The sequence below is a fragment of the Globicephala melas genome, chromosome 13 (assembly GCF_963455315.2).
Source record: "Globicephala melas chromosome 13, mGloMel1.2, whole genome shotgun sequence".
Taxonomy (NCBI): domain Eukaryota; kingdom Metazoa; phylum Chordata; class Mammalia; order Artiodactyla; family Delphinidae; genus Globicephala; species Globicephala melas.
The window spans coordinates 7954025-7965678 of record NC_083326.1 but is presented as its reverse complement, the minus strand read 5'-3'; the positions used below and the strand labels follow the sequence as shown (position 1 = coordinate 7965678).

At 44.5% G+C, this 11654-nt stretch overlaps 1 pseudogene; it reads right to left on the bottom strand.

The window, feature by feature from the left end:
- Positions 1-817: 817 nt before the first annotated feature.
- Positions 818-4420, bottom strand: LOC115859202 (protein NipSnap homolog 3A pseudogene; annotated as a pseudogene).
- Between the last annotated feature and the right edge of the window lie 7234 nt (positions 4421-11654).

Below are 11654 nucleotides of genomic sequence, written 5' to 3'. Positions count from 1 at the left end.
AATATTTTTATGAATCACATTTGATATCACAAAATAAACTTTACTGGACAAAAAAAGATTGTTAAAAAATCTCAGAAAAAAAAAGACATAATGAAAAGATAGACATAGTGTACAGATAATGTTAAAATATTGTCACACAGGGCGAGAGAGAGTCATGGACATATACACACTAAAAAACGTAAGGTAGATAGCTAGTGGGAAGCAGCCGCATGGCACAGGGATATTGGCTCGGTGCTTTGTGACAGCCTGGAGGGGTGGGATACGGAGGGTGGGAGGGAGGGAGACGCAAGAGGGAAGAGATATGGGAACATATGTATATGTATAACTGATTCACTTTGTTATAAAGCAGAAACTAACACACCACTGTAAAGCAATTATACCCCAATAAAGATGTTAAAAAAAAAGATACAAAAAAAATAAATACAATAAAATAAAATATTGTCACAGGTATGGGAATGTATCATTTGAATATAAAAAATGTTATAAAGCAAAAGGTTGTCAAAATATAGGAGAGTTGTTTCGAAACACATGCAAAACCAAGATCATGAAGTAGTGGCAACTATTTCTAATGTATAACAGATACTGAAATGCCGTGGGGGAAATGAACAGAAGTATCTCCTGAAGTGGTAGTGACCAAGGACAGAGGTGGTTTTCAGAAGTTCAAGGGACATAGCTAATTAACCTACCACCTCCTTCAAATAAAAGTGAGACTCTCTTGGGAGAATCTAAGCCCATTAGCAGACACATCTTAGAGCAGTTAATGAAATGCTTCGTATTTCAGCAGAAAGAGATTTCAACGGTAAAAATGACATAGGAATCAGAAGCATACTTTGCTGTGACACTTGGTAGTTGACATTTTCCCAGTGACCACAAGTGTGAGATCCTCATGAGTCTGATGTCCCCCAGCTGCATGAATATCTGCACTCTCATTTCACCAAAGAACATGAACCCTGCTGGGTGCTCTGTATTCTGGGTGGAAAACTCCGACCAATTCTGTGTAGCCTAAATCAACATGGGCATCCACCACCGTTTTAAACTCATCACCCCACAGAGCTGGCCCAGCAGGCTTCATCTGGAAAATAACTGGCTCATAGACTCGTTTGGGATTTTTTTTTTCTAGTTTGCACTACGGTACCCCATAAATAATCTCAAACTCTTGCTTGTCAATGAGAGCCAAATTTGGAATAAGAAATTGTTCTTGGCATTCTTTATTCTTGGCCGAGCCTTTCTGAACTTCAGCTCAAGGAGCAAAACTATCATACTTCCAAACATGAAACACTTTATCCATCACGCCTCCAAATTCTGCACTCCAGAATCCAACCAGATCAGAGTGAGCTGTCTAAAGATGAATGGTTTTACTAATATTTTCCAGAAAGTCATTTATCTTTGAGGGTTTAAGGCAATAACTATGAAATTCATAGAATGTTCCATCATATTGTCAGGGGGCCCCCATAGCAAAAGATGAATGGATCTGAGGGGCAGGTGACCACGTGGTCAGAGCCCTAGTCAGGCCGCCTTGGAGGACAAGCGTGGCAGGGCTTTGGGTGCTGAGAAGGGCAGCCAGTCAGTGGTCCTCCTTTTACGGCTTTCCTAATGGAAATCAAGACCAGGCCAATTTTTAAAAGAGTAAATATCTTTTAATACTTAAAAGATCATAATTAAACATAATTGCGTGTGCCAATATCATTCTTATAAGGCAAGCTTTACCAAAGGAACCTTGTTTCTGTGTTGAGAGGCTATGAAGGTAAGTCAACACTTTACTGGGTCAAGATTTCAAGACGCCATTGTCAAACAATCCCTATGGACAATATAGATAAACTTGGACTGTATGCCGGTTAAGTAAGGAAGTTTCCTAACTAGCTGAATGACTGAATGTATACGCTGTTGATGAACTCAATTCTGTCTGAAGAAACATACTGTGTGGTAAGGGGGGCTAGGGTATGCTTTTCTTGCATAAACCATATATTTGGCACATTTTTAATGACTCATATAGATATACAGCAATCAGCTGCATATTTTGATGCAACTGTTTTGAAGATATTTTGACAGCCCAGTGAAACAATTTAAAGAATTTTCCTCAAGTGCCAATTAACATAATTACATACACACTCACTTCCTGATCTTCATCCCACTTCTGAGTGAATTTTAGAGGGGCAATAAGGTCAGATTCAGGGGTGAGATGAGGTTTTGCGACATTCATTATTCACGCTGCTAGGGCATGACAAAAGATGTGTTTATATTTTGATGCACCCGTTTCGATATGACCAAATCAAAGTAGTCACATCAAGATCCTTTTCCAGATCAGATTTCCATACATTTATCTGCATCACAGATTTTGGAACTCTACAGCACTAAGGATCTATCTCTTCAATACCCCGTAAGACATTTCCTTCCAGGTTGGCAATAACTCATTGTGCTTCTAATATATCTGAGGACAGAAAGATGGAGGCTGGTTTTAGAGTCAATATTTGCTAGATCTCCACCAAGTCAGATGTCATCTTCTTACCTTTGGGAATACAGGTAAAGATGGCATATCATTCCAGGTTCTTTGTAAGTAATAGAAATAGACCCTGGCTGACAAAGCCAGAAAGGACTTTATAGGAAGGCTACTGGGTAAGGCTTTCATAGCAGAAAAGTCAAACAACCAGGTCTTGGGGAGGCCCATGGTCAGAGTAGCTCCAGGGAGCTCAGTAGAGAACCCAGACACAGCTCCTGCAGGAAGTACCATCAACAGCTTCAGTTCCACTGGCCAACTGTCCCTCTGTGTCTCTGCCCAAGTTTCAAATCTTGTCTCCTTGCCCCCTGTCCTGTGACCAGGACTATTGGGGTCATGTGGATGGAGGAGAGCAATCTCCCCAAGGGAAGAGGAAGGGCACAGTTATCAGAAGAAAGGGGCAGTGTGCAGGAAAAGAAAGAAAAAAAATAGACCCACTAAAGACCTGAACTTCAGTCAAACACTCATTTTCAACTACAGGTTTGGCCTCACCTGCTTTATGTAAATAAGGGATTTAGTTGGCTGCAAGCACAGTAAGAGTGTTGACACAGCCTTGGTGGTCCCAGCATCAGTAAGATGGCACCCCTTCAGAGGTTCCAGCACAGCCATGGGACCTTCACCATGGCCCCCCGGGTAGCCCTCCTCTGTGATTCTGGTCTCTGGGACACATCCTCTCATTCATTCTCCACCTCTAGGAATGGTAGCTGCTTCCTGTAATTACGAATGTCTGGGTTATCTCACATTTGCCTTTTTGCCCACTTTGTCCTTCTGTAGCTATGTTAAAAAGCTCCTATGTTAATTTCCCTCTACTGGAAATGTTGAGAGTATTTCTATCTTCCTTTCCGGAGTCAGCAAATGCTGTAAACCCAGGTGATGTCCACAGTAGGATGTTTGGTGAGGGAGGCTGATACCATGCGGTACTTGGAATGCATGTCTTGTTCAAAGGAAGACTTAGGGATAGACTTCAACTATCTGAAGAGCTTTCATCTGAAAAAGGGATTATATTTATCCCCTGTAGTTCCGGAGGGCAGAACTAGGATTAGTGAGCAGAAATTTCTAGGAAGCAGGTTTCAGCTCAAAATAAGGAACTATCCTCTAAGCCCTTGAACTGCCCCCAATGGAATGCACTGGGCAACTTTTACTGGAGGTTAGTCAAGCAGAGGATTGGTTTTCATCCCTCTGAGACACCGGAGAGGTGCCCACCAGAGTGACATGCTGGGCCAGATCAACTCTTGAGGCCCCAAAATCCTGCAGAATCTGTAGGCTTTAATTAAAGATTCAGTCATTTTCTATTGGAACTCGAGAACAAAGCTGGGGTGCTTGGTGACCTGCAGAAAACAGTATCAATTATCCTCTAAGATTTATCTTGGCTCCAGCGTACTTTAAAACAATCACTCTTATTCTAAGACTGAAAAATTCAACTTCCCACCATTGTATACCCAGCTGAAAGCGGACACCCATTCGTAGGAAGATTCCCTTCATTTGCTCCCCTCTCTGCTTCTAGCTGGGTTCACTCTGTGTCCCTGTGATTTATGCCCAGAGGTCCTTTGGAGGAGACAAAGGTGACTACAGCCCACAACTAATGGAATCAAAGGATTCGAGTGTTCTGGAAAGACCTGCTCACCCTTGTGAATCTCCTCTGATGGATCCAAATCCCTGAGGCTGAGGCTTCCCGTATCAGTCCTGGATTCACAAGGATGGGCAGACAGTTAGGAGGGAACCAGACAAGTCTTCAAAACCTTTATGAGATTATCTTCCTGCCAGCTTGACAATCCCACCACCTTTCCAATTCTTGCTACAGCTGTCAATAACTTGTGCACATCTGTACAGCCCGCCCTTCTGCTGTTCGGGGCACACGAGTCTCAAAACAGCTCTTCTCCATACACCAGTTTTCCTTTCCTGGAGCAAAACACCCTTCATTCGCATTGTGGCAATTTGGGGGGTAGGTGGGGGGGAAGCTATTCCCCTTTGAGCCCTGCTAAACCAAATGTAGAAACGTAACATTCTAACCTCTAATACGCTCAGAAAATGGTAACTTCTAAGCACACTAAAAGAAGTGTTCTCTTACATTTTCCAATGGGAACACCGGAGGAGAGAGGAAACACAATGAGTCAAAACCCCAGATATAACAGGACCAGAAATTAAACTTCATTTTGCCCTAGTCCAGGGATGCTCCCCTCACTCACACAGTCTTATTGCTTCAAACGATCCTACATTATGAGAGAGAAATCCATAGAATTAAGAGTTTTGGTGGCTCAGCCCAGCTTTCTAGCGAGCACGGGTTCAACTGACAGCAGGCCATCTGTGATCAGGAGGTTGCCCCTTTTGCCAACACAACCCTTCATGGATCATTTTACTTTCCACCTGCTTCCCCTAAATTTGTCCCAATATTTTTGTCATTTTAACATTTGTCATACGTCCTACTCTAAGGGTGTGATTGCCCAGGAAACAAAGGGAAAATGCCTAAGAAGTGATCAGCAGAGCCTGGCTTGCATGTCAGCAACTGCCCAACTCTCTGGACTCCTGCCATGGTTTACGGAGCCCAGGATGCAAAATATCTTAAAACGCAGACACCCCTGCATGCCTAAAAGTCCAACACGAGCAAAGAATAATTTTGAGTTTAACAATATCCTCTTCCCACAGCCTGTCCACAAAAGTAGGGCTGTAAAGCCATGTTCTCCTAGTGAAAAACTGTTGGTTAGAGCCTGGTGCGGAGGGCAGTAGAGGGCAGGAAGAGAGAATATCATGGTGTGGTGGGAGGTGGGATGGAGAATGGGGGGACAGGGGCTTCTCTCATGGATGGGCCCCCCTATGGGACCAGCTCTCTTGCTGCAAGTCAGGTCAGCTTGTCTTCTATCTCAAGAGATCTGAATTGCGATGCTCATCTAATGCTCTCTGTTTCTTCTCCCTCCGACCCCTCTCTGACCACCCCTCATATTGTCCCCCTCCCTGTCCCTTTATGTTCCTTGGCCCTCTCTCTGCCCATCCCCTCCAGTCTGAGGCAGCCACCTGGGGACCCTGCTATCCAGTCATTAGCCAGGGCAGCTGCTCTACCAAGCAAGCTCCAGAGACCTGCAGCTGGGAGAATGGAGTCCTGCGTGCAGGAGGGGAGCCGGGGAAGGCCCACCGAACCTTCTCAGGTGGCCAGATGATGCCTAATTAGGCCCCCTGCTCTGGAGGCCTCACCAGATGGGCAAATGCCTGGCAGCCTTAGGGAGCCAGCAAGACGCTGTGGGAAGTCCCAGCGCACGGTTTCCTTTCCAGCTGCCTCTGGGGCTGTGCGGAAGGATGGTTAAAATAGTAATTGGCGCCTGGGGTCAAGGGGCCTCGCGTTTCCCTGCCAGGAGGGGAGATGCTCTGCTTCTCAGTGATGCAAGCCCTGCCACTCCCCCGCCCCAAGGATCCCCTCCACCAGCCTGAGTTGCTCTTGCTGTTGATTGAAACTGATTTTTTTTTTTTTTTTTTTTTTGGATTCACACCAGAAGAGTTGGCGCTGGGAACATTTTTCTAAACCTAAACAATGCACACTATGAATTCATGAAAGGTAGAAATAAACTAGAAGGGAAACATGAAGAAAATGCATGGGTTTCATTCTTTCTGTCTCCCCAGCCTACAAATGTGAGCTCAAAGGGCGTGGCAGAGGGAGGGTGAGGCAGCTGAGGACTTAATTTTGACAAATTGCTGTTGCTGGGCAAGGGAGAAGTCGGGAGCCAGTGAGGGAGGCGGGGTGTAGGGGTCCGCTCTGGAGGTGCAGATATTTTATATTTCAAGGCATGTCCCTGGCCTGCAAAAGAGAACTGCCCTGTGGTTCTCCTAACCTACCCGGCCACTGCACCTCTCACTGGCCCTCAGCATGGCCATTGCTACAAGAAAAACATGTCATGGGGGACAGGCAGGGAAGCAGAACCTTTGACACCCTCCTCACCCCAAATTCTGCTATTCAGGTGGAGTTCGCCTTTCGGTGGAAAGGCATCAATGGAAATAATGAAGTTTACAAACATTAAAGGGAAAAAATGCAGGAAACGGAGCTAAAACTGGGCCAAACAACTTCTTTGCCCTTCTCTCTTCCTGCCTTCCCTAGCTCCTTGTGTGACGAAGAACATCTTTGCCTCTGATGAAGAAGTGATAGCAGCAGAGCTTAAGTCCTTGACTCAGATGGCCTTTTTATAGAAAAGGAAAAGTCAGGAAAATACAAGAAATCTTTTCTGCCTGCCATCACAGCCCTCGCACCCCCATTTGGGATACCCTGTAAGCGTCCATATGGATTCAGAGGAAAAACCCATGTATCTCATTTGGTGGTTTTCTTTTTTAAGCTGCTGGAAAGTGAATTCTCCTGCCCAGTGGCAACTGTTTTCTAGCTATTATATGCAGGGAAAATTTCCAAAATAAAATGTAATAAGGCTAAGAAGACAAGCATACAAATCATTTATTATAATATTCCTTATTTACCCTTGTTATTAATGTCCCTTGTTTGTGGGACAAATTTGTGGATGGGACAGGCTGTGTATGATTACATTCTTGGCCAGCAGAGAACCAGGTTGGCAGCAGCACGTCTCTGAGCAATCTCAGCTCTCTGCAGTTTCTGGAGTATAACATATTTTCTGCGGGCTCAGGCTGACACAGTGGACATTAATTGTTAATTCACCAACAGCCATCTGCTAAAGCATAGACTCCCTGGAAATCTGGGGAAACAGCGCCACCTAGCAGCCCTAGCGCTAAGTGCTTCAAAGCTGTGTTTGTTGTTGACTGGGCCGGTGGAAAAGGCTGACCGTTCTTTTGAGGTTGACCAAATTGGAAAGATGGTCTCTTCAAATCCACCTCCACTACCAATTAGCACAATGAGCTGGCGACAGCTTGGAGTCCATTTTGCTTCGGAAAAGCAGCTCAGCTTAACATTCTGGTTGGATAAGCAAGGTTTCGTAAAATTTCGTCACCATAGGTCATTTCACCTGTAAGACACTTTGGAGGTACACATTTAAAAGATGGACGCCCAAGGAGAACAAGGTGCTTCTTCAAGGTCACACGGCTATTTTATGGTTGAGCCTGGCTAAAAAACTAGAACCAATCCTGCTATTCATAGAATGGGAGCCCTTTTTATAGGCTGTGCAGAGATGAAGGTAGAAACAAGACACAGAAGTGAGAGTATCCATCAGTAAGCCAAGGTCTGGGTCTCTCTCTGAATCTAGATATTGATAACAGGGATAAGGCAAGGTGCACAGTAAACACAAGGACAGATTTTGGCCCGTGTCTAGGACACAGGCAAACACCATGGACAAATCTTTGAGCCGCCCTGCAAAATGTCATTGAAATGGCTGAAACAAACATTTGGGCTATTCTCCAGCCCAACCTCTCTGTGGTCTGGTCAGTCACATGTCTCCCTAAGAGGAAAAATATTGCAGATTTTAATTTGGGAAATAGGGGTTTTCAGACTCTCCTCCTCTAAAGGCCCTTTGGATCTTTGACTCCAAATGTGTCAGATGCTCTTTCTCTCTCAGGGAGGAACATTGTGGAGACTCAACCTCTCAGAGCAGGAAGGGACCTTGGGGGTGACTCATCCCATGGGGCTCATCCTGAGTGCACAATGGAATTGCCAGAAAAGATGTTAAAAACGTCAGTGCTAGGGTCCCACCCCAGACCAATTAAATAAAATTCTCTAGTGTGGGACCTAGGTATGGTAGTCCCCCCTTATCTGCGATTTTGCTTTCTGTGGTTTCAGTTACCCACAGTTAACTACAGTTCAAAAATATTAAATGGAAAATTCCAGAAACAAACTACTCATGGGCTTTAAATTGTATGCTCTTCTCAGTAGTGTGATGAAATCTCGTACCATGCAGCACAGGGTCCCCAACCATCGACATCATCATGGCTCAATCCAGGATCACCTGCTCCAGGTGACCTGCTTCTGACATGTGGTCTGAAGGTCCACAGCCTAATGTTATGTCACAATGCCTATGTCATTCACCTCACTTCATCTCATCACGGAGATATTTTATCATCTCACATCATCACAAGAAGAAGGTTGAATTCAGTAGTACAATAAGATATTTTGAGAGACAGATAGAAAGACTACACTCCCAAACTTGCATTATAGTATATTATTATAATTGATCTATTTTATTGTTAGTTATTGTGAATCTCTGACTGTGCCTAATTTATAAATTAAACTTTATCATAGGTATGTATGGGTGGGCCCAAAAGTGCCTTCGGTTTTTTAAGCAAAAATAAAATACATTTTTCATTTTGACCAAGAACTTTATTGAACATATTCAGCCTTTTGTTCCACTACCTTCCACCAGTTTTCAGGCAACTTCATAATTCCATCTTCCCAAAACTTTTTACCTTTTTGAGCAAAGAACAGTTCCAGGTGCCTTTTACAGTCTTCCAGGGAATTGAAATTTTTTCCATTAAGAGAATGTTGTAAAGACCAAAATAAACGGAAATCCGAAGGTACAATGTCTGGTGACAGCGGATGAATCAGAACTTCCCAGTCAAGCTGTAACAGTTTTTGCCTGGTCATCAAAGAAACATACAGTCTCGCATTATCCTGATGGAAGATTATGCATTTTCTGTTGACTCATTCTGGATGCTTTTCATCGAGTGCCACTTTCAGTTGCTCTAATTGGGAGCAGTAGTTGTTGGAACTAATCGTTTGGTTTTCCGGAAGGAGCTCATAATAGAGGACTCCCTTCCAATCCCACCATATACACAACATCACCTTCTTTACTGGCCTTTGGTGTGGTTGGCGGTGGTTCATTTCGCTTGCCCCATGATCTCTTCCATTCTGCATTGTTGTACAGTGTCCACTTTTCATCACCCATCACAATTTGTTTTAAAAAAGGAACATTTTCACTATGTTTCAGTAGAGAATAACATGTGGAAACATGGTCAAGAAGGTTTTTTTCGCTTAACTTAAGGGGAACCCAAACATCAAAGCGATTCACATAACCAAGGCGGTGCAAGTGATTTTCAATGCTTGATTTGGATATTTTGAGTATGTCGGCTATCTCCCGCGTGGTATAATGTTGATTGTTCTCAATTAATGTCTCGATTTGATCGCTATCAGCTTCAACTGGTCTACCCGACCGTGGAGCAACGTCCAGCGAGAAATCTCCAGCATAAAACTTCGCAAACCACTTTTGACACGTTTGATCAGTCACAGCACCTTCTCCATACACTGCACAAATCTTTTTTTTTTTGCATTTCAGCTGTGTTTTTACCTTTCTTGAAATAATAAAGCATAATGGGCCAAAAACGTTGTTTTTCTTCCATCTTCAATATTAAAATGGCCACACAAAAATTCACCGATTTCGACAACTCTTCTTTTAAATGCACGCTGGTATGACAGCTGTCACATACAATCTAACAAAATTGTTTCGAATGAAGTTAAAGACAACTAAGTGCTATTAGAGCCATCTTACAGAAAAAAACAAACGAAACTTTTGGCCCACCTAATATGTATAGGAAAAAACATAGTATATTTAGGATTCAGGACTAGCCCTGGTTTTAGGCACCCACTGAGGGTCTTGCACAGATAATGAGGCACTATTGTATTAGTATGTATGAGGGATTCCAATATGCTACCAAGGTTAAGAATCGCTGGCTTGTAGCCCAAACTTTCCTCTTAAAGATGAGAAAACTGAGGTGCAGAAAGGCAGAGTGGTCTGTCCAGCAACACACAGGGAGCTAATGGCAGAACTGGGACCAGTTTTTTCTTCCTTGTCCTTAGCAGCTTGCTACAGTCCGTTACGTCATGCTTGGCTTCAACCAGCCAGATAGCCAGTGGTCACAGCCTGTAGACACAGCCCCGAGACAGCCGTCTGTGAGTGGTCGTCTGTGCACAGGAAGTGCTCTGAGCACTAGGCAAACTCAGCATTTAGGAACCTTGAAAGAAGAGATGTTGAAGGATTCTAACCAATGTGAGGGCACTTGGTCACATTTCTTTCCAACTATGATTTTTGGAACTGGAGAAATAACCACAGAATGGGTCTAGGGCCCCCCCCTGGGCCCATGGTGAGATGGACCAGAGACAGACTCCATTGATCACCTGATTGGTGGTACTTTGGGTCTCCAGCGTACACTCGTCCTCGACAGTCTGATTACACCCCTTGCCCCCATGCACAATCACCCTAGTACGCAGCCACAGGTCCCTTTAGTGAAGGTCAGAGGAAGATTCACAGTGTAAACTGTCGGCTGTGCAGCAGGATTTCCAAGACTTGTTCTCGTCTTCATTCAAGAGGCTCTGTGTCTATGAAATGACTCAAGTCTGAGAATTAGTTGAGGGATTTTTTACTTTTTTTTTTTTTCCCCCCGGTATGCGGGCCTCTCACCGTTGTGGCCTCTCCCGTTGTGGAGCACAGGCTCCGGACGCGCAGGCTCAGCGGCCATGGCTCATGGGCCCAGCCACTCTGTGGCATGTGGGATCTTCCTGGACCGGGGCACGAACCCGTGTCCCCTGCATTGGCAGGCAGACTCTCAACCACTGCGCCACCAGGGAAGTGAGACTTTTTTACTTTCTATTGTGATTCTATTCACCAGGTCTAGAGCTTTCCCATTATGCAAATCAAGTAAGGCTTTAATAGCCAATTCAATGTCTCTACAGGCCATTCTATTCTGATTACTACTTGGGTTCTGCAAACCCTTACAGTAAACACACCCATCTTGTCTTTAGCAATTAAATACCACCTCTTGGTGCTGGGTTTCATCATCTCCACTGAAGTCAGGGGTCCTGTTCGATGGCAGCTGTCCACACCATCACTTCTGGCCCACAGAGAAGAGCCAGCACAGAGAACACGGGGGCTCCCTCACAAATGCATCTCCCCCAGCCTTGATAAAGGGAGTGCCCTCTGGATCCTCTGAGGGGACGCAGTTAGGAGGTAGGTGAGCTGATCTCATATAATACATCTGCTCCAGCTTCCCCATCCCCCAAAGCTCTGTTTACATTCCTCTGTCTCACTGCCCCATCCTGCCCCATATCTCTTGTCAGGAAGGTCTGGCCCAGGACCCATTACCTTACTGTCTTCATGACAATTCAAAACCCCAGAGATTCTAACTTCGGCATTATGCAACCAAACCACATCTCCCAGGCTGCTTCCCAAACTTCAAAAGAGCTCCAAAATCCCATTAAACAGAGTGCCCCAGGTTTTAAAGAAATCGCTGATCA